Source organism: Saimiri boliviensis, chromosome 1, assembly GCF_048565385.1.
Source record: "Saimiri boliviensis isolate mSaiBol1 chromosome 1, mSaiBol1.pri, whole genome shotgun sequence".
Taxonomy (NCBI): Eukaryota; Metazoa; Chordata; class Mammalia; order Primates; family Cebidae; genus Saimiri; species Saimiri boliviensis.
In genome coordinates, this window is record NC_133449.1 from 132,990,030 (window position 1) to 133,010,613 (window position 20,584).

Below are 20,584 nucleotides of genomic sequence, written 5' to 3' on the forward strand. Positions count from 1 at the left end.
TAATTCTCAATGTCACAGCCTTATGAGAGTTGCAGAGCCTTGAGGACAGCATACCACCATGTAGTGATGGAGCCAGCTTTGCGCCACGTAGCCCAGCTGTGAATTCTGGCTGTGCCACCTGACAGAGCTGTGACTGTGGGTAAATGAGTTATTTTCCCTGTGGCTCAGTGTAGTGAATACTGAAGATGTTGCCTAAAACTCCTTGAATAATCCCCTTAATCGGTTGGGTGTGTCCATGTCCCTTCAGCATGTTTTCACCTCATGTTCTTCAGAAGATCACATATGGACTTCTGGAGCCACTTTGCTCAAACAAACAGACAGTTTGGGAGTTTATGACCCCAGAGCAGCAGCTGTGGTCAATGACTGGTGCAGGAATATCAATGTCTAGCAGCCTGAACTACACACAGGATAAACTGTGCTGTGCAATTTACCTCCAGAGCTCGTGCATAGGTTCAGCCTAAGGCTGGGTCGTGACTCAAAATCTCACCCTGTTTTCCTGCCCTATACTAGTTTCTTGGGGCAATACTTTCTTTGCCATACTAGTTTCCTGGGGGAATATTTTCTCTTTTTATATAACAATAAAGTTTTCATTTTAGAGTAGTTTTTATGTACAGAAAAATTTGCAAAGATATTACAAGAGTCCCCATAAACTCCACATCCAGTTTCCTCTATTATCAACATATTTCATTAATAGGATACATTTGTCACAATTGTGGACTCAATATTGATAGATCATTTTTAAGTAAAGGCTATACTTTATTCTGTTATCCTTAATTTTTACCTAATATTCTTTTGTTGCTCCAGGGTTCCATCCAGGATCCCACATGTCATTTAGTTATCAAGTCTCCCAGGGCTCCTCTTCACTATGACATTTTCCCAGGCTTGCTTTGTTTGGAATCAACAGTTCTGAGGTGTACTGGTCCATTATCTGGTAGAATGCACCTCACTGAAATTTGTCTAATATGTTTCTCATGATTAAATTAAAGGTGTGGATTTGGGAAAAGAAGACCACTGAAATAAACTATCATTTTAATTACAACATATAATGACTACATACTCTCTAAAGTTACTCTCCTCCCCACTCTCCATACTGTACTCTTTGTAAGAAAATCACTACTTGTAGACCACACCTAAGGAGTAGGGAATTATAATCTACTTCCTCACAAGTGAAGTATCTAGGTGCATTTTGGAATTCTTCTGCATGGGAGATTTGTCTCTTCTCTATTAATTTGTTCAATCATTTGTTCATATCAATATAAACTCATAAATATTTACTTTATACTTCAAGCTGTACTACAATACACACCAGTTTTTGCACAGCTTGGACCATTGAGAACTCTCAGTTGGATCCTGTGCCCGTCAACATACCACCATCTAATTTTTATTTCCATCACTTCCTTATTTTCTGGCACAAGATCCTGTGGAGCTCATTTATGTAATGCTACTCAAGTTCTATAATCAGCAATTTCTTTAGGTTACTTTTATTTGAATCTGGTATTAGAAGCCAATTTCTTTAAGTTACTTTTATTTGAAAATGGTATTAAAAGCCAAGATCTGGGTGTTACATGGCTACTGGGGTGTCATTATCCCTCAACTGACAGAGCAATATAGACAGGCTATATTGAATTAGATAAATCTCAACTGAGGAGCAATCTCCAATAAATTGCATGTACTTAAATCCCTATCAGACTTGACCTCTGGGACACTAAAACTAGGGTAATTAGCAAACAGGAGCAGTCCTGGGAAAGTAAATGAGAGTCTAATGTTGAGTCACTGCCAGCTGATGGACAACAAGCATTCCCATGATTAAAGTGATGTAGAATACTGATCACCCCTGATGAGTCGGGAAAATGCAACTGCAGATTTTCACATGTGATGAGTTGAAACAGGCTACCACCAGTCTGGTAGCTCACACCTATAATCCCAGCACTTCGGGAGGCCAAGGAGGGTAGACCATCTAAGCTTAGGAATTCGAGACCAGACAGGTCAAAATAGTGAAATCCATCTCTACCCAAAATACAAAAATTAGCCAGGTGTCGTGGTGCGTGCCTGTAGTCCTAGCTACTGGGGAGGCTAAAGCGTGAGAATCACTTGAGCTCCGGAGGCAGAGTTTGCAATGAGCCGAGATCATGCCACTGCACTCCAGCCTGAGCAACAGAACGAAACTCCTTCTCAAAAACAAAACAAAAACAAAAACAAGCAAACAAACTAAAAAAGAAACAGGCTACCAGTGGTAGGGAATGCACTATGTCATGCAGTATCACTGGTGTTTGAGAAGTGGGGGGTGGTGACAGACAGCATGCACAAGGACAGCAGAATTGAGTGGTTATTGCTAAAAACAACTTTTATTGATACTTTGATGAGAGAAAATGACAGAGAGAAAATGAATTTTCAAATCCCAGGAAAAAATAATCTGGAATGTAACAATGGAAATTCTTTGGATTCTCATCCAGATTATCCTATGATGCTCTAGGAAGCCATGTCACCTACGGGGGTTTCCCCAAATGACCCTCTGGCCTATATACGTATGACATCAAAATTTCTAGCTGCTAAACCAAACATATTAAAAAAGAAAATCAGTCGAGTCAGTCATTCAACCTTATGGACTTAAAGACGATATTGAAGAATCTTTGACTTTACAGAGTGTGAGTTTTGTCAAAGAGTTAGTTCCACTACCACGGGGCTTACAGCTTTTCCCAATTCAATTAATTGGAAACTCACAGAAAGGCAAATGCTGTAAAATAAAAGACTCAAACATCTGGGACCCCACGTACAATCCAGTGGAAATCACTAATACGATGCAGTCACAGCTTGTGGATGGGAATTTTAAGAGCCTTTATTTCTAAGAACTCCTGCTCAGAGGGAGTGTGGCTTCTATGTTTAGCTAGTATACAATGCAGGTTTAGGTAGTGGTTCTTAGAATGCAATTCAGTGGGGCATCCCCAGAGAATTCCTTTGATAAAAATATATTTATCAAGTACCTCTTTTAGGCCAGACACCGTACTGAGGTACAGCATTGACCAGACTAGACACAGGTAATGTCTATCCTCAGAGAACCTAGTGTCTAGCTTCATTTCAAAAAACTCATGGCCCAGCAAGACAGCATCATGGAGAAAAAGTGCTCCCAAAAGGACATGTGATGTTAAGCCAAACGACACAGTCAGCCTGAAGTACTCTCACCCTCTTTCTCTCTCTAGGCTTCTCCATTAGCCACTCAACTACAAGCAAGGGTCCAGGAGCCTGGGTGGTGCAGTCTGCAGCCTCGAAAGCACTGAGTAGCAAGAAGGGAGCAGAGTGCACGTCCAGGGCAATGAAAGATAACGGCACACGGCCGTGACCCAGTGATGATGAATAACTACTATCTCAGCAAACTACTCCCCTCTGGCAATACAGGCTCCAGGATACTCTCATGGTGTCACTTGTATATAATTTTTCTCTCGCTTAATTTTAAATCAAAAAATCTGCTCTAATCGATAGGACTAATTTGTGTCTTCCTATATATATATATAGCTTCTTGGAGGATAATGCTCATTCCATTTATCCTTCTATGTGACCTAGTCCTTTGGAGAAAACTGCCCCCTTGAGAACGCCTGAATTCCTGTAAGATCCTATTTAGCCTTTTGGTATAAAAATATTGTTAGAGATAAGATCTGTAAAATCCCAATTTGACTGCCAATTTGTGTTCAGAGCCACTTTCAAGTGAAAGCTCATGAGATTGTTGAAGAAAAAACAATTTAACAATGGTAAATATATGCCTAAAGGGTAATGGTGCATGGTCAGAACTGTCACTATCATGATCAGAACTGTCACTATTAAGTGCTCATTTGGTGCCCCCCAAAAGAGAACCTTTATCTCACAGGACAACCTTGACAGCAACAAGTTCTAAGCGGGAGGAGATGTTGTGGTAATACAATGCCAATGATATTAACAACACGAATAACATTAGAGTGTATTTTTCAAGACTTACACAAAGTGCCTGACACCATACTCAGCCCTTTATACATACTATTTCATTTAATATTCTACTGATAGCATTAATGTTCATTTTATACACATCCCATTCAATACTCAAATTGCTTTTATTATTAGAGGGTTTGTATTTTGTACACTTAATTGGACCCAATACTTACTTAGTTGCTATTATTTCAACATTTTTATTCACATAATTTTATGCATTTGTATACCTTTTATCTAATTTAATACTAAAATTATTACCCTAGGATTTTTATACATATTATTTTATACTTTCTATTGCATGAAGTACTCAAATTGCTATTATCATTACAGCTTTACAGCCTAGGGAATATGAGCCATCACTCAGAAACATAAAGCTGATGAGCAGTGGAGCTGAGTTGAAACAGTCTGTCTCTCTCTCCAACACAAATCAAGTGCCTCCCTCCAACTGGAATAGCTGACGTGCAGAAATCCTCACTACATGCCAAGGCCAAGTACTGTGCTAACTATCCTTGTATGCACTTTTTGCATTTGATCTTCACTACAGCCCTATGAGGTGGGTTCTATTTTCACTCTCTATTTTGGGGATCTCAAAAATGGCACCCAGACAAGTTATGGTAATTAAGGGAAACGTCTACTATCCAGACATCTGCTAGGAATCCAATTCAGCTAAAAATAGAGGGTCTGGAGAGTTGCTACGTTTGAGACTGTTTCAACCTCTCAGCACCGATGAACCAGTAAGGCAACCTGTGACTGAAGACTTAGCTCTTGGCCTGGGTTCTAAAAGAAAGGCATCAGTAGTGACAGAGGGGCAGTAGGCCATAAAAAGGTAACTCTATTTTCTTGAGATTTTTAATAATAAGAGAAGAAAAAAAAACAGCACTGGAAAGGAAAGCTAAAACAAAACAAAACAAAACAAAAAAATGACTTCCCTAAGAAATTAGATTCTTTTAAAAATGTGGTATCAGAGTCCCATAGTTGTAAGTGACAGGAGGTGACTCCAGCTTCTTGAACAAACAACAACTACAAAGAAGATAAAAGTATAACTGTCTACTTTACACAGAGACAGTATGGGCATGACATTTGGTAGACTAAATCGTTACATGACTTAAAAGGCTGGGAGATTCTGAAGGAGGATTGCAAAGATAAAATCACCAACTACCCCAGTGCAAAAGAAAAGATCTGAAGCCAGGAAAGCAGCACCATGGCCCTCAGAAGGCATCAAGTCTGAAAAGGTCCAGTAACAAAAGGAGAGCATGTGATCAGAGACAAGGATGGGACATCCATGCTGACCTGTAGGAATGGCTTGAGCCAAGGTAAGCCCAGAATGAATGTAGGCAACAGCCAAGGGAACAAAAAACAGAGATTCACAGCATATTTCTTGGAGAGGACTGAGCAGGGAACTGACATTTGTTGACCTTGGTTATTGTGAGTTTGGGTTCTGGGGTCTGAGAGAGCTGAGTTGGAATCCTGGTTGTGCCACAACGAAAGCCAGTGACACTGGAAGGCTCTTCTCTCAGATGTCTATGGGGCTCACTTCCTTGTTTCTTTCAAGTCTTCATTGATATCATCACCTTCTCAATGAGGCTTACCCTGACCACTTCTTACCTCCTCTGACCTATCTCCAGCACTTTCAGTCTCGCTTTCCCTGTTCTACTTTTATTTTTTCCATAGGATTAATTGTCTTCTAATACACTAAATACATGTGTCATTACTGTATGTGTTGTTGATTGTTTGCCTTGACTCCCCACACGTACTAGGGTAGGGACATTTGTTGGTTGTGTTCAAAGATGTATCCCAAGTTCTAGAATAGTACCTGGCTCATAATAGTGGCTAAAAAATACTTGCTCAGGTTTCCCCATCTTTGAATTATCTGTTTTCTTGCTACTCTGTTGAATTTCTTATGTACTTTGAATATTAACCTCTTATCAGATGAATGATTTAAAAATAATTTCTCCCATTCCATAGGCTGTCTCTTCACTCTGTTGACTGTTTTTCTTGGCTGTTCGGAAGTTTCTAGTTTGATGTAATCCTATTTTTCTATTTCCGTTTTTGCTGCCTTTGTTTTGTGGGGGTTAGATTCAAAACAATTATTGCCCAAACTAACATCACAGAACGTTTTATCCATGTTTTCTTCTAGCAGTTTTACTCCTAGAAGAAAAGTAGTAAAATATTAAGTTTTTAATGTACTTTGAGATGATTTTTTAATATGGTATAATGTAAGGGACTAATTTTATTCTTCTGCATGTGGATATCCAATTTCTTTTTCTTTCTTTCCTTTTTTTTTTTTTTGAGACAGAGTTTCACTCCTGTTTCCCAGGCTGGAGGGCAATGGCGTGATCACGGCTCACTGCAACCTCGTCCTCCCAGGTTCAAGTGATTCTCCTGCCTCAGTCTCCTGAGTAGCTGAGATTACAGGCATGTGCCACCATGCCCAGCTAATTTTGTACTTTTGGTAGAGACAGGGTTTCTCCATGTTGGTCAGGCTGGTCTCAAACTCCTGACCTCGGGTGATATATGTGCCTCAGCCTCCCAAAGTGCTAGGATTACAGGCATGGGCCACCACGTCCAGCCAGATATCCAGTTTTCCTAGCAGCATTTAATGAAAACACTGTCTTTTCCCTAGTATGTGTTCTTGGCATCTCTGTCAAAAAATCAATTGACCATTAATGTGTGAACTTATTTCTGGACTCTCTATTGTGTTCCACTGGTCTATGTGTATGCTTTTATGCCAGTTACCATGTCATAAAGAACTTTGGGGTATTTTTTAATGTCAGGTAATGTGATGCTTCAAAATTTCTTTGGCTATTCAGGATCTTTGGTGATTCCATATAAATTTTAGATTTTTTTTCTACCTCTGTGAAAAGCGTCATTGGAATTTTAGTAGAGATTGCATTGAATAAGCAAATCGGTTTAGTTAGTATGGACATTTTAACAATATAAATTAGTCCAATCCATGAACACAAGATATCTTTCCATTTATTTGTGTCTACTTCAATTTCTTGCATCAGTGTTTTATAGTTTTCAGTGTAGAGGAGATCTTTTACCTCCTTGGTTAAATTTATCCCTAAGTATTTTATCTTTTGTAGCTATTGTAAATGAGAGTGTTTTCTTGCTTTCTTTTTTAGACAGCTTACTGTTAGTGTATAGAAATAGTACTGGGTTTTATGTCGATATAGTATCATGCAACTTTGCTGAATTTCTGTATTAACTCCAATAGTTTTTTTAGTGGAGTTTTTAGGAGTCTTCTATATATAAGATAATGTCATCTCTAAACATAAATAATTTAAGTTCTTTCCTTCTTATTTAGATGCTTTTTATTTCTTTTTCTTGCCAAATTACTCTGGCTAGGACTTCTACTACTATATTGGATAGACATTTCTCAAAAGAAGTCATAAAATGACCAATAGATACATGAGAAAAAAAGCTCAACATCACTAATTATCATGGAAATGCAAATTAAAACCACAGTGAGATATCACCTCACACCTATTAGATTGGTTACTACCAAAAAGATGAAAGATAAGTGTTAGCAAAAATATGGAAAAAAGTGAAACTCTGTTGGTGGGAATATAAATTAATAAAGCCATTTATAGAACACAGTATGGGGTTTCCTCAAAAAGTTAAAAATAGAACTACCATATGATCCAGCAATCCACTACTGGGAACGCATCAAAAGAAAATGACACCAGATGTTGAACATCTATCTGCACTCCCATGTTCACTGCAGCGTTGTTCACAAGAGCTAAGATATGAAACCAATCTATGTGTCCATAACTGGATAAGTGGATAAAAACAATGGGGTATATATACACAATGAAATACTATTCAGCCTTAGAAAAGAAGGAAACCCTGTCATTTGTAACAACATGAACAGACCTGGAGGACACTGTGCTAAGTGAATTAAGCCAGCACAAAAAGACAGAGTCTACATGATCTCACTTGTATGTGGCATCTAAAAAAGCTGAACTAATAAAAGCAGAGAATAAAATACCGGTTACCAAGTGCTGGGGATGAGTGAGGGAATGGACTGGGGAGACGTTGGTCAAAAGACATAAAATTACAGTTAGACAAGAGGAATACATTCAAGAATTCAAGAGATCTATTGTATAACAATGCACTGTATATTTAAAAATTATCAAAAAAGATTTTAGACATTTTCACGAAAATAAGTATGTGAGGTAATTCATGTTAATTCATTTGATTTAGCTATTCAACAACGTATACATATTTCAAAATATTTTGTTGTACACCATGAAAACATATAATTTTTGTGAATTAAAAAACAAATAATAATAAAATAAATACTTGCTGAAGGATCATATGAAGTCCCTTAATATATCTGCATGTTGCCTATAAATTGGGGGCAATTTTCACTATGTTTTATGAGAATTAAGTGAGACAATGAATGTTAAAATTCCTTAGCACAGTGTCTGAAAAAATCATTCAATATATGTTGGTAATTATAGTTATTTTTACATCCACAAATTATTTCATTTAATCTTCATATTAACTCTGAAAACTAGTATCTTATAGATGATAAAACTGATCTATGTAGATAAAGCCAATTGCTAATTTAATCTAGCACCAAAGAGTCTCCATTTGTGGGAATGGGATAGAGAAGAATGCTAGAGAAGTGAAAAAGAGGTTCATTCCTTGTTTTTTCCAAGCCTTTTCCATCAGAGAATGGTTAGCCCCAGGCTTACTAACACAGGGACATAATTCCCAAAACAACGATCAAATATATGTTCAATGAACATTTTTTCTCCTAATGTGTTGATCACTAGAAATCATGTTGGGTTCACTAGGAGGTATTTGAACTATATAATTACATTTGCTTCCTTGATAATGTTACTTCAGTGAGAGAGGGAATAGCACAATGTATCTTGATTTCAACAGGGCACATAACAAGACTTACTGAAGACCTTATGAACAAGATGGTGGCTTGTTAGATTTATTATCTTAATTAAGGATTTATAAGGTTTGGGTCTGTGTCCCCACCCAAAGTTCATGTCAAATTGTAATTCTCATTGTTGGAGGAGAGGCCTGGTGGGAGGTGATTAGATAAAGGGGATGGACTTCCCCTTGATGTTCTTGTGGTAGTAACTTCTCATGAGATCTGGTTGTTTGAAAGGGTTGTAGCACCTCCCTCTTCACTCTCTCCTGCTTTGCCATGTGAAGACATGCCTGCTTTCCCTTTGCCTTCTGCCATGATTGTAAGTTTCCTGAGGCCTCCTCAGTCATGCTTCCTGTACAGCCTGTGGAACTATGAGTCAATTAAACCTCTTTTCTTCATAAATTACCCAGTCTCAGGTAGTTCCTTATAGCAGTACGAGAACAGACTAACACAAGGATTAGCAAAATTTTTCTGTAAAGGACCAGATAGTAAATATTTTAAGCTATGCAGGCCATATGGTCTCTGTCATAACTATGACTCAATTCTGCCATTATAGAATTTCACACAATGAGGTGTGAAAGCAGCCACAGACAGTATGTACCAAATAAATGTGGCTGTGTTCCAATAAAGCTTTATTTACGAAAACAAGCTGCAGTCCTGATTTGACCCATGGGCCATGGTTTTCCAATTCCTGGCCTACATGATTGATTGTACCCCTAAGTGTACTTAACTAGCAAAAGTCTCCATTACAGTGATATTATGGAAGGTTAGCTACATTTATGAGTGATACAAAGCTAGGAGAAATATTCAATATGATGGATGACAAAGTCAAGTTTTAAAATGATACTGAAGAGCCAAAACTATTAGTCTAAATTAACTTATATTGTTATTTCATTAACAAAACATCACCACAACCAAGCTAAGCTACATTCTACCAACAAAATAAAGGGTAACAATGCATTGTATATTGCTCAAAAACAATATGGTATTAGCAATGTGCTTCACTAATTATTCACTCACTAATTCATTCATTCATTCACTCACTTATTTAGTTTTCAACATTAAGCCTTAGTTGTTTACTATGACCTCTGCATAGTGCTGGAGTGGTTTTGATGAGAAATAAAATAGCCTTAGTCCTTAAGGACACATAATATGGTCTATTGGACAGGACTGGTGCCCTTTAATTCATTTATTCTTTTTTTTTTTTTAGCAACTCCAATATTGCAGCCAACAATGCAGCAGGTCCAGAATGTGGTGTAGAAATGATAAAGGCAAATAAGACTTGATCTTTACCTTTCAGGAACTCTGAAAATAGTTTTGGAAACACACATGCCTATGTAAACAGATAAATTACAATGCAGCATGGTATAAGCTGTTTCAGAAATATGAATCAAATGTTGTGAGAGCAGAGAGGATGAAACACCTAATTTAATCTGCAGGAGTCCATGAAACCCTAATATTTGGGCTGTTTTTAGGAAGTGGATTACGAGTCTGACTATCAGACATTAATGTATTCTCCATTGTGTGAAGAATGGTTGTGCCTGGTGACAAACAACTATAAATTCCTGTGCTTTGCTTAGTGTTCCAGTTAATAAAATCATTCGTTAGATTATAGGCAATTTTTAAAGACAATATCTTCTGAATAATATAAATGTTGCTTACAAATTTGACTATCAACTCTTAAATATTCATTAAGCTGCAGTTACAAATGTAATCTCTTAGTTGGGTTTTCTCCAGAAGCATTCTCTGGTAGAGTTTGAGAATGTACAATATATTTGGAAGCTGTAGGGCCATTGGCAAAGGAATGGGCAATCAATTTGGGGAAACAGAGTCAGCCCCTAAGGGCTATGTTATCAAGCCAGTAATTGACTAACAATCCTACAAGGAATGGATGAAAAGACATGCCTCAGAATTATCCTGGCCAAGGGGCAAGGGAGGTGGTGTTTCTATACCCCTACACCTGTTAGTCATTGAGTAGGGACTGTTGTCTCAGGGTGGTAATGAGGGCTGTCAATTTCAAAGCACTTGTAGCCCACCCTGTGCACATGTGTGGGTGTGTCCTGGAAGCCTGTGGGTGGCCCAAGGACAAAGATGCAGTTTGGCTGCAGGAAGTCAATTGGAATGCACAGAAACAGAGATGTGAAGGCACAAGGCTAGAACACCAGCACCAGCAGGAGCTGCTATGCACACCAAATCTGAAACTTTCGAAAATTTTAGACACCTTCAGTAGCAGATAAAACATACAAATAATGCTTGCTTGCAAATGTACTAAAACACACTAAAACCAATTCTAAAATAGTATTTCATTCATTGCATCATTGTATACATACATGCACTTTCGTCACCTAGAGTTATCACAATGCAGTTTGTATTATTTCTTGGAGTTTTCATTATAATATTTTGCAGGTTTTCTTGATTGCATTTATCATAAGGATAACCAAAGTATAAGAAGAACTTCTCAGATGAGCTGAGGTTAAAAATCCCCTAAGGTAATGAAAGCCTGGCCATCAGGCTGAGTAAAGCCCATTAGATACACCCTTATAATACAACTTTATATGTATGCCTTTTCACATAGGTTTTCCTTTTGCCAACTTTGGGATCTCCCCACAAACTGTGTGCTTTGCATGTCTCGTTGGGCTGGTATTACACCTCTTTGCCTCCTATGCTGTCATTTTAATTTATTGTTTGGGCCTGCTAGCATTATTAAAAATTCACAAATTTCTACTTATATTTTATCATAATCTGTACAGCTTTTCAGAGGTTTCATTTCCTAGAAGATGAGCAATTGGGTCTGTGTACTTAGCACGAGTCTCAAGGACTTTTGGCTAATTAATCATTTTGGAACATCTCCTTCTACTTGATCATTTACACATAACCAGCAGTGCTGACCTGTCCTGTCTGAACTTTCAAACATAATCTGCTTTGTTATTTTTGGAGTTATTTGACTTACGCACATCTGTCTGACTTATTCTTTCTTAATTACTCTGATAGAAGCAAGTATGAATTTCTATTTCAAAGTCAAGTACGAATTTCTATTTCAATCTTTTGATTGAAGAAAATAAAAATATTTATTTGAAGCAACCTAGTTTTGTAATAAAAGAACAGACCCAGGAATCAACAGCCTAGGTTGAAAGTTAGGGCAGCACACTCACCAGCCGTATGGCCTTGGAAAAAGTCACTTAATCTCTATGAACTTCTATCACTTCATTTGTAAAACTGAATTTTTAAAGCCTATTTGGTTTTTTTTGTTTTGTTTTGTATTATATGAGTTATTTGGTGTAGGGCACCAAGCATGGCACCTGGTGATGTTAGTTAGATTTGTGTCTCCACCCTAATCTCATGTAGATTTGTAGAAGAGGGTCCTGGTGGTAGGGGATTGGTTCATGGAGGCAGATTCCCCACTTACTATTTTCATTATAGTGAGTTCTCATGATACCTGGTTGTTTAAATGTGTGTAGCACCTTAACCTTCACTTTCTCTCTCTCTCTCTCTCTCTCTCTCTCTCTCTCTCTCTCTCTCCCTCTCCGTTTATTTTCTTAACTTCTCTGCTTACTTTCTTAACTTCTCCGCTTATTTTCTTAACTTGATTGAGGAAAATAAAAATGTTCATTTGAAGCAGCCTAGTTTTTGTGAAGACATGCCTGCTTCCTCATTTTGCCTTCCACCACGATTGCAAGTTTCCTGAGGCCTCCCTAGCCATATTATCTACACAGCCTGCGATGCTGTGAACAAATTAACCCTTCTTTATAAATTACTGTATTAGTCTGTTCTCCCGTTGCTAATAAAAGCATACCATACTAGGTAATTTATAAAGGAAAGAGGTTTAATCAACTCATAGATCCACAGGGCTAGGGAGGCCTTGGGAAACTTGCAATCATGACAGAAGGGGAAGCAAACACTTCCTTTCCACAAGGTGACAGGAGAGAGAAGGAGAATCAAACAAAGGGGGAAGCCCTTTATAAAACCATCAGTTCTCATGAGAACTTACTCACTATCACAAGAATAGCAAAGGAGAAACAGCCCCCCTGATTCAATTACACTCCCACTGGGTCACTCCCATGACATGTAGGGATTATGGGAACTACAATCCAGTAAGAGATTTTGGTGGAGACACAGCCAAACCATATCATTCTGCCCTGGCCCCTCCCAAATCTGATGTCCTCACATTTCAAAACATAAGCATGCCTTTCCAACAGTCCCCCAAATTCTTAACTCTATCTAGCATGAACTCAAAAGTCTAAGTCCAAAGTCTCATCTGTGACACGGCAAGTTTGTTCTGTTTATAAGCCTGTAAAATCAAAAGCAAGTTAGCTACTTACTAGATAGTATGGAAGTACAGGCATTGGGCAAATACAACCAAATACGAGAAATTGGCCAAAACAAGGGGGTTATAGGCCCCATTCAAGTCTGAAATCCAATACAGCAGTCATTAAGCCTTAAAGTTCCAAAATGATCTCATTTGATTCCATGTCTCATATATGGCTCATGCTGATGCAAGAGGTGGGCTCCCATAGCCTTGGGCAGTTCTTCCCTAAGGCTTTGCAGGTTACAGCCCAACTCCTGGCTGCTTTCATAACTGGCGTTGAGTGTCTGCAGCTTTTCCAAGTGCATAGTGCAAACCAGGCATCCCCAAACTATGGTCCGCGGGCCGCATGTGGCCCCCTGAGGGCATTTATCCGGCCCCCCGCCACACTTCAGGAAGGGGCACCTCTTTCATTGGTGTTCAGTGAGAGTAGCACAGTATGTAGCGGCCCTCCAATGGTCTGAGGGACAGTGAACTGGCCCCCTGTGTAAAAAGTTTGGGGACACCTGGTGCAAACTGTTGGTGGATCTACCATTCTAGGGTCTGGAAGACAGTGGCCCTTTTCTCACAGCCCCACTAGGCAGCGCCCCATTAGGGACTCTGTGTGGGGGCCCTAACCCCACATTTCCCTTCCATACTGCCCTAGCAGAGGCTCTCCATGAGGGCTCTGCTTCTGCAGCAGACTTCTGCCTGGACATCCAGGCATTGTCATACATCTTCTGAAATCTACGTGGAGGTTCCCAAACCTCAGTTCTTGACATTTGTGCACTCACAAGTCCAACTCATGTGTAAGCCACCAGAGCCTGGGGCTTGCCACTTCTGAAGTAATGGCCTGAGATGTACCCTGGCCCCTTTCAGCCAGAGCTGGAGCAAAAGCAGCTGGGATTCAGGGCACCATGTCACAAGGCTACAAGCAGGGGGGCCCTGAGCCTGGCCCTCAAAGTAATTTTTCTCTTCTAGGCCTCTGGCCCTGTGATGGGAGGGGCTGCTCTGAAGGTCTCTGACATACCCTGGGGACATTATCCCATTGTCTTGGCTATAAACATTTGGACCCTTGTTACTTATGCAAATTCATGCAGCCAGCTTGAATTTCTCCCTAGAAAATTAGGTTTTATTTTCTATTGCATCATCAGGCTGCAAATTTTCCAAACTTTTATGATCTGCTGCCTCTTGAATGGTTTGCTGCTTAGAAATTTCTTCCACCAGAAACCCTAAATCATCTCTCTCAAGTTCAAGTTTCCACAGAACTCTAGGGCAGGGGCAAAATGCTACCAGTCTCTTTGCATAACAAGAGTGACCTTTACTCCAGTTCCCAACAAGTTTCACATCTCCATCTGAGACCGCCTCAGCCTGGACTTCATTGTCTATATCACTATCAGCATTTCAGTCAAAGCCATTCAACAAGTCTCTAGGAAGTTGCAAACTTACCCATATCTTTCTGTCTTCTGAGCCTTCCAAGTTTCTAAAAATTTCCAAACTTTCCCACATTTTCCTGTCTTCTTCTGAGCCCTCCAAATGGTTCCAACCGCTACTTATTACCCAGTTTCAAAGCCACTTCCACATTTTTGGGTATCTTTACAGCAGTGCCTCACTCTCTGCAGTACCAATTTACCATATTAGTCCATTCTCATGTTGCTAATAAATACATACCCAAGACTAAGTAATTAATTTACAAAAATGTTTAACTGACTCTCAGTTCCACAGGGTTGAGAAGGCCTCAGGAAACTTAGTCATGGCAGAAGGCGAAGCAAACACATCCTTCAAAAGGTGGCAAGAGAGAGAAGAATGAGAATTGAGTGAAGGAGGAAGCCCCTTATAAAATCATCAAATCTTGGGATAACTCACTCACTATCATGAGAAAAGTATGGGAGAAACTGCTCATGATTCAATTACACTCCCATGGGGTTCTGGTCATGACATATGGGAATCATGGGAACTATAATTCAAGATTAGATTTGCATGGAGGCACAGCCAAACCATATGAATTACCCAGTCTCAGGTAGTTCCTTATAGCAATGTGAGAATGGACTAATACAGAAAATTGGTACTGGGAAGTGGAGCATTGCTATAAAGATATCTGAAAATGTGGAAACAGCTTTAGAACTGGGTAACAGGCAGAGGTTGGAATAGTTTGGAGGGCTCATAAGAAATCAGAAAGAAGAGAGAATGGTCAGAACTTCATGGAGACTTTTAAAATGTGATCAAAATGCTGACAGTGATGTGAACAACGACGTCCAGGCTGAGGTGGTCTCAGAAGAAGATGAGAAACTTACTGAAAACTGGAGTAAAGGTCACTTTTGTTATTCATTAACAAAGAGTTGTAGACATGTGCCCCTGCCCTAGAGATGTGTGGAACTTTGAACTTCAAAGAGATGATTTACGGTATCTGACAGAAGAAATTTCTAAGTAGCAAAAATGTTTAATAATATGGCCTGGATGCTTCTAAGAGTGTATGGTCACATACATGAGCAAAGAGATGAGCTGAAACTGAAAATTATATTTAAAAGGGAGGCAGAACATAAACATTGAGAAAATCTGCAGCTTGGCCCCATGGTAGAAAAGAAAATCTCCAGGGCACCAAGATGGCGGAGAGAAGCCAGCACCTGAACACAGCTCCCAGTGAATGAGACACAGAAGGCTAGAGGACTTCACAGTTCCAAATGAGGTGCCGAGTTCTTTTCTGTGGGACTGATAGGGCACTGGAATTGGGCCCAAGGAAGGAGCCACAAGGCAAAAGCCACCCAGGGGGGCAAATCAAGATGGGAAGGGTGCATCCCCACCTGAAACATGCAGCCTGCTCAGGGGGTTGGGGGGCTTAACCCCCTCAGTGCTCCATTTCAGATCCTGTGCTTGCCTCATCCCTCCTGCATCCCTTGGTCCACAAGAGTGCTGCCAGATGGTGGGGCGACATGGGTAGTTGATGCAAATCTGAGCAGTGGCTACTGCCAGGCCCAGCAAGTTGTCACAGGGACCTGGGCAAGAGTTTGGATTAACGCCAGTGGGATGGACTGTCCCACAGAGGGAGGCAGAGTTGAAAGCAAGGTAACAGACCATAACAGACCTCAAACTAAAGTCTCACTAGAGACGTTGGCAGCAAATATACCAGCTTGACCCCAACCAAGAAGATTGAGCTCTGGGAGGCACCATTGGGAAGGCGGGGCCAATCTCACCTGCAAACAAACACCAAGGAAGGACCACTCACCCAACAACCTGACTGAACCCAAAAGTGCCCAGCAACATCCTCTACAGGCCAAAAAAGATACAGTTCCAAGCTCAATAGAAAAAAATGTCCACTCAGAGACTCCTCCTGAAATCACCAAATTCAAAGATTAAAGGGAGATAAATCCACAAAGATGGGAAAAAACCAGCACAAAAAAGATGAAACCACCAAAGAACAGAACACCTCTTCTCCTCCCAGGGATAACAACTCCTCACCATCAAAGGAACAATAAAAGACAGAGAATGAATCTTACAAATTGACAGAAGCAGTCTTCAGAAGGTGGGTAATAACAAACTTCTCTGAGTTAAAAGACCATGTTCTAACCCAATGCAAAGAAACTAAGAACTTTGAAAAAATGTTAGATGAAATGCTAACTAGAATAACCAGCTTAGAGAAGAACATAAGTGACTTGATGGAGCTGAAAAACAGCACGAGAACTTCGCAAGGCATACACAAGTTTCAACAGCTGAATCGATCAAGCAGAAAAAAAGATACCAGAGATAGATGATCAAATCAGTGAAATAAAATGAGAAGGCAAGATAAGAGAAAAAATAGTGAAAAGAAATGACCCACAAAACCTCCAAGAACTATGGGATTATGTGACATAACTTAATCTACACTTGATCACCATACCTGAATGTGATGGGCAGAATGAGTCCAAGTTGGAAAATACTCTTCAAGATATTATCCAAGAGAACTTTCCCAACCTAACAAGGCAGGCCAACATTCAAATCCAGGAAATACAAAGATCACCACAAAGATATTCCTCAAGAAGAGCAACCCCAAGGCACATAGTTGTCAGATTCACTAGAGTTGAAATGAAGGAAAAATTCCTAAGGGCAGCCAGAGAGAAAGGTCAAGTCACTCACAAAGGAAAGACCATCAGACTCACAGCAGATCTCTAGGCAGAAACCCTGCAAGCTAGAAGGGAGTGGGGGCCAATATTCAACATCCTTAAAGAAAAGAACTTTCAACCCAGAATTTCATATCTGGCCAAACTAAGCTTCATAAGTGAAGGAGAAATAAAATCCTTTATAGACAAGCAATTGCTGAGAGATTTCGTTGCTACAAGACCTGCCTACAGGAGCTACTGAAGGAAGTACTAAACAGGGAAAGGAATAACCAGTAGCAGCCACTGCAAAAGTGTCCCAAATGGTAAAGAATAATGATGCAATGAAGAAGCCATGTCAATTAACAGGCAAAACAACCAGGCAGCAAAAAAATGGCAGGATCAAATTCAAACATAACAATATTAACGTTGAATGTAAATGGCCTAAATGTCCCAATCAAAAGATACAGACTGGCAAACTGGATAAAAAGTCAAGACCCATCGGTGTGCTGTATTCAGGAGACCCATCTCACATGCAAAGACTCACAAAAACTCAAAATAAAGGGATGGAAGAAGATTTACCCAGCAAACAGAGAGAAGAAAAAAAAAAAAAAAGCAGGGGTAGCAATCCTAGCCTCTGATAAAACAGACTTTAAACCAACAAAGATTAAGAGACAAACAAGGGCATTATATAATGGTAAAAGGATCAATGCAACAAGAAGAGCTAACTATCCTAAATATTTATACACTCAATGCAGGAGCACACAGATACATAAAGCATGTTCTTAAAGACCTACAAAGAGACTTAGACTCCAGCACAATAATAGTGGGAGACTTTAACACTACACTGACAATATTGGACAGATCAACGAGACAGAAAGTCAACAAGGATATCCAGGATTTGAACGCAGATCTGAACCACGCGGACCTAATAGACATTTACAGGACACTCCACCTCAAATCCACAGAATACACATTCTTATCAGCACCAAATTGCACTTACTCCAAAATTGACTACATAATTGGAAGTAAATCGCTCCTCAGCAAATGCAAAAGAACAGAAATCATAATAGTCTCTCAGATCACAGTGCAATCAAACTAGAAATCAGGATTAGAAAAAGCACTCAAAACCCCACAATCACATGGAAACTGAACAACTTTTTGCTGAATGATCAACAGATAAACAATGAAATGAAGGCAAAAATAAAAACATTCTTTGAAACCAACAAGAATGAAGATACAATGTACCAGATCCTATGGAACATATTTAAAGCAGTGTCTAGAGGGAAATTTATAGCAATAAGTGCCCACATGAGAAGCAAGGAAAGATCTAAAATCGACACCCTGTCATCGAAATTGAAAGAGCTAGAGGAGCAAGATCAAAACACTCAAAAGCAAGCAGAAGACAAGAAATAACTAAGATCAGAGCAGAAATGAAGGAGATAGAGACACAAAAAAACCCTTCAAAAAAATCAAGAAATCCAGGAGCTGGTTTTTTGAAAACATCAACAAAATAGACAGACCAATAGCTAGACTAATAAAAGAGAAAAGAAAGAATAATTGAATAGATGCAACAAAAAACGATAAAGGGGAGATCACCACCGATTCATCGGAAATAAAAACGACCATCTGAGATTACTACAAACAACTTTATCCACATAAACCAGTACATCTGGAAGAAATGGATAAATTTCTGGACACTTGCACTCTCCCAAGACTAAGCCAAGAAGAAGTTGAAACCCCTGAATAGACTAATAACAAGGTCTGAAGTCGAGGTAGCAATTAACAGCCTACCAACCAAAAACAGTCCAGGCCCAGACAGGTTCACAGCTGAATTTTACCAGACATACAAAGAGGAGCTGGTACCACTCCTGCTGAAACTATTCCAAACAATACAAAAAAAAGGGAATCCTGCCTGACTCTTTCTATGAGACCAAAATCATCCTGATACCAAAATCTGGCAGAGACACAACTGAAAAAGAAAACTACAGGCCAATATCCATGATAAACATTGATGCAAAAATCTTCAATAAAATACTGGCAGACTGAATCCAACAGCACATCAAAAAGCTTAGCCATCATGAACAAGTAGGCTTCATACTAGGGATGCAAGGTTCAACATAGGCAAATCTATAAACCCAATTCATCACATAAACAGAACCAAAGACAAAAACCACATTATTATCTCAATAGATGCAGAGAAGGCCTTCAACAAATTTCAACAGCCCTTTATGCTAAAAACTCTCAATAAACTAGGTATCAATGGAACGTATCTCAAAACAATAAAAGCAATTTGTGACAAACCCACAGGCAATATCATACTGAATGGGCAAAAATTAGAAGCATTCCCTTTAAAAACTGGCACTAGGCAAGGACGCCCTCTCTCATCACTCCTATTCAATATAGTATTGGAAGTTCTAGCAAGAGCAAATAGGCAAGAAAGAGAAATAAGGGGCATTCAATTAGGAAAAAAAGAAGTCAAATTGTCCCTATTTGCAGACAACATGATCGTATTTTTAGTCATCTCAGCCCAAAACCTCCTTAGGCTGATAAGCAACTTCAGCAAAGTCTCAGGATACAAAATCAATGTACAGAAATCACAAGCATTCCTATACACCAATTTCAGACAAACAGAGAGCCAATTCATGAGTAAACTCCCATTTACAATTCCTACAAAGAGAAAAAAATACCTAGGAATACAACTAACAAAGGAGGTAAAAGATCTCGTCAAGGAGAACTACAAACCACTGATCAAGGAAATAAGAGAGGATACAAACAAATGGAAAAACATTCCATGTTCACGGTTAGGAAGAATCAATATCGTAAAGATGGCCATACTGTCCAAAGTAATTTATAGATTCAATGCTCTCCCCATCAGGCTACCATCAGACCTTCTTCACAGAACTAGAAAAAACCACTTTAAACTTCATATGGAACCAAAAAAGGAGCCCACATAGCCAAGACAATCCTAAGCAAAAAGAACGAAGCTGGAGGCATCATGCTACCTGACTTCGAACTATACTACAAGGCTACAGTAATTGAAACAGCATGGTACTGGTACCAAAACAGAGATATAGACCAATGGAAAAGAACAGAGGCCTTGGAAGCAATGCCACACATCTACAACCATCTGATCTTCGACAAACCAGGCAAAAACAAGCACTGGGGAAAGGATTCCCTGTTTAATAAGTGGTGTTGGGAAAACTGGCTAGCCATATGCAGGAAGCTGAAACTAGAACCCTTCCTTACACCTCATACAAAAATTAACTGCAGCTGGATTAAAGATTTCAACATAAGAACTAGCATAAAAACCCTAGAAGAAAACCTATGCAAAACCATTCAGGACATAGGCACAGGCAAGGACTTCATGACTAAAACACC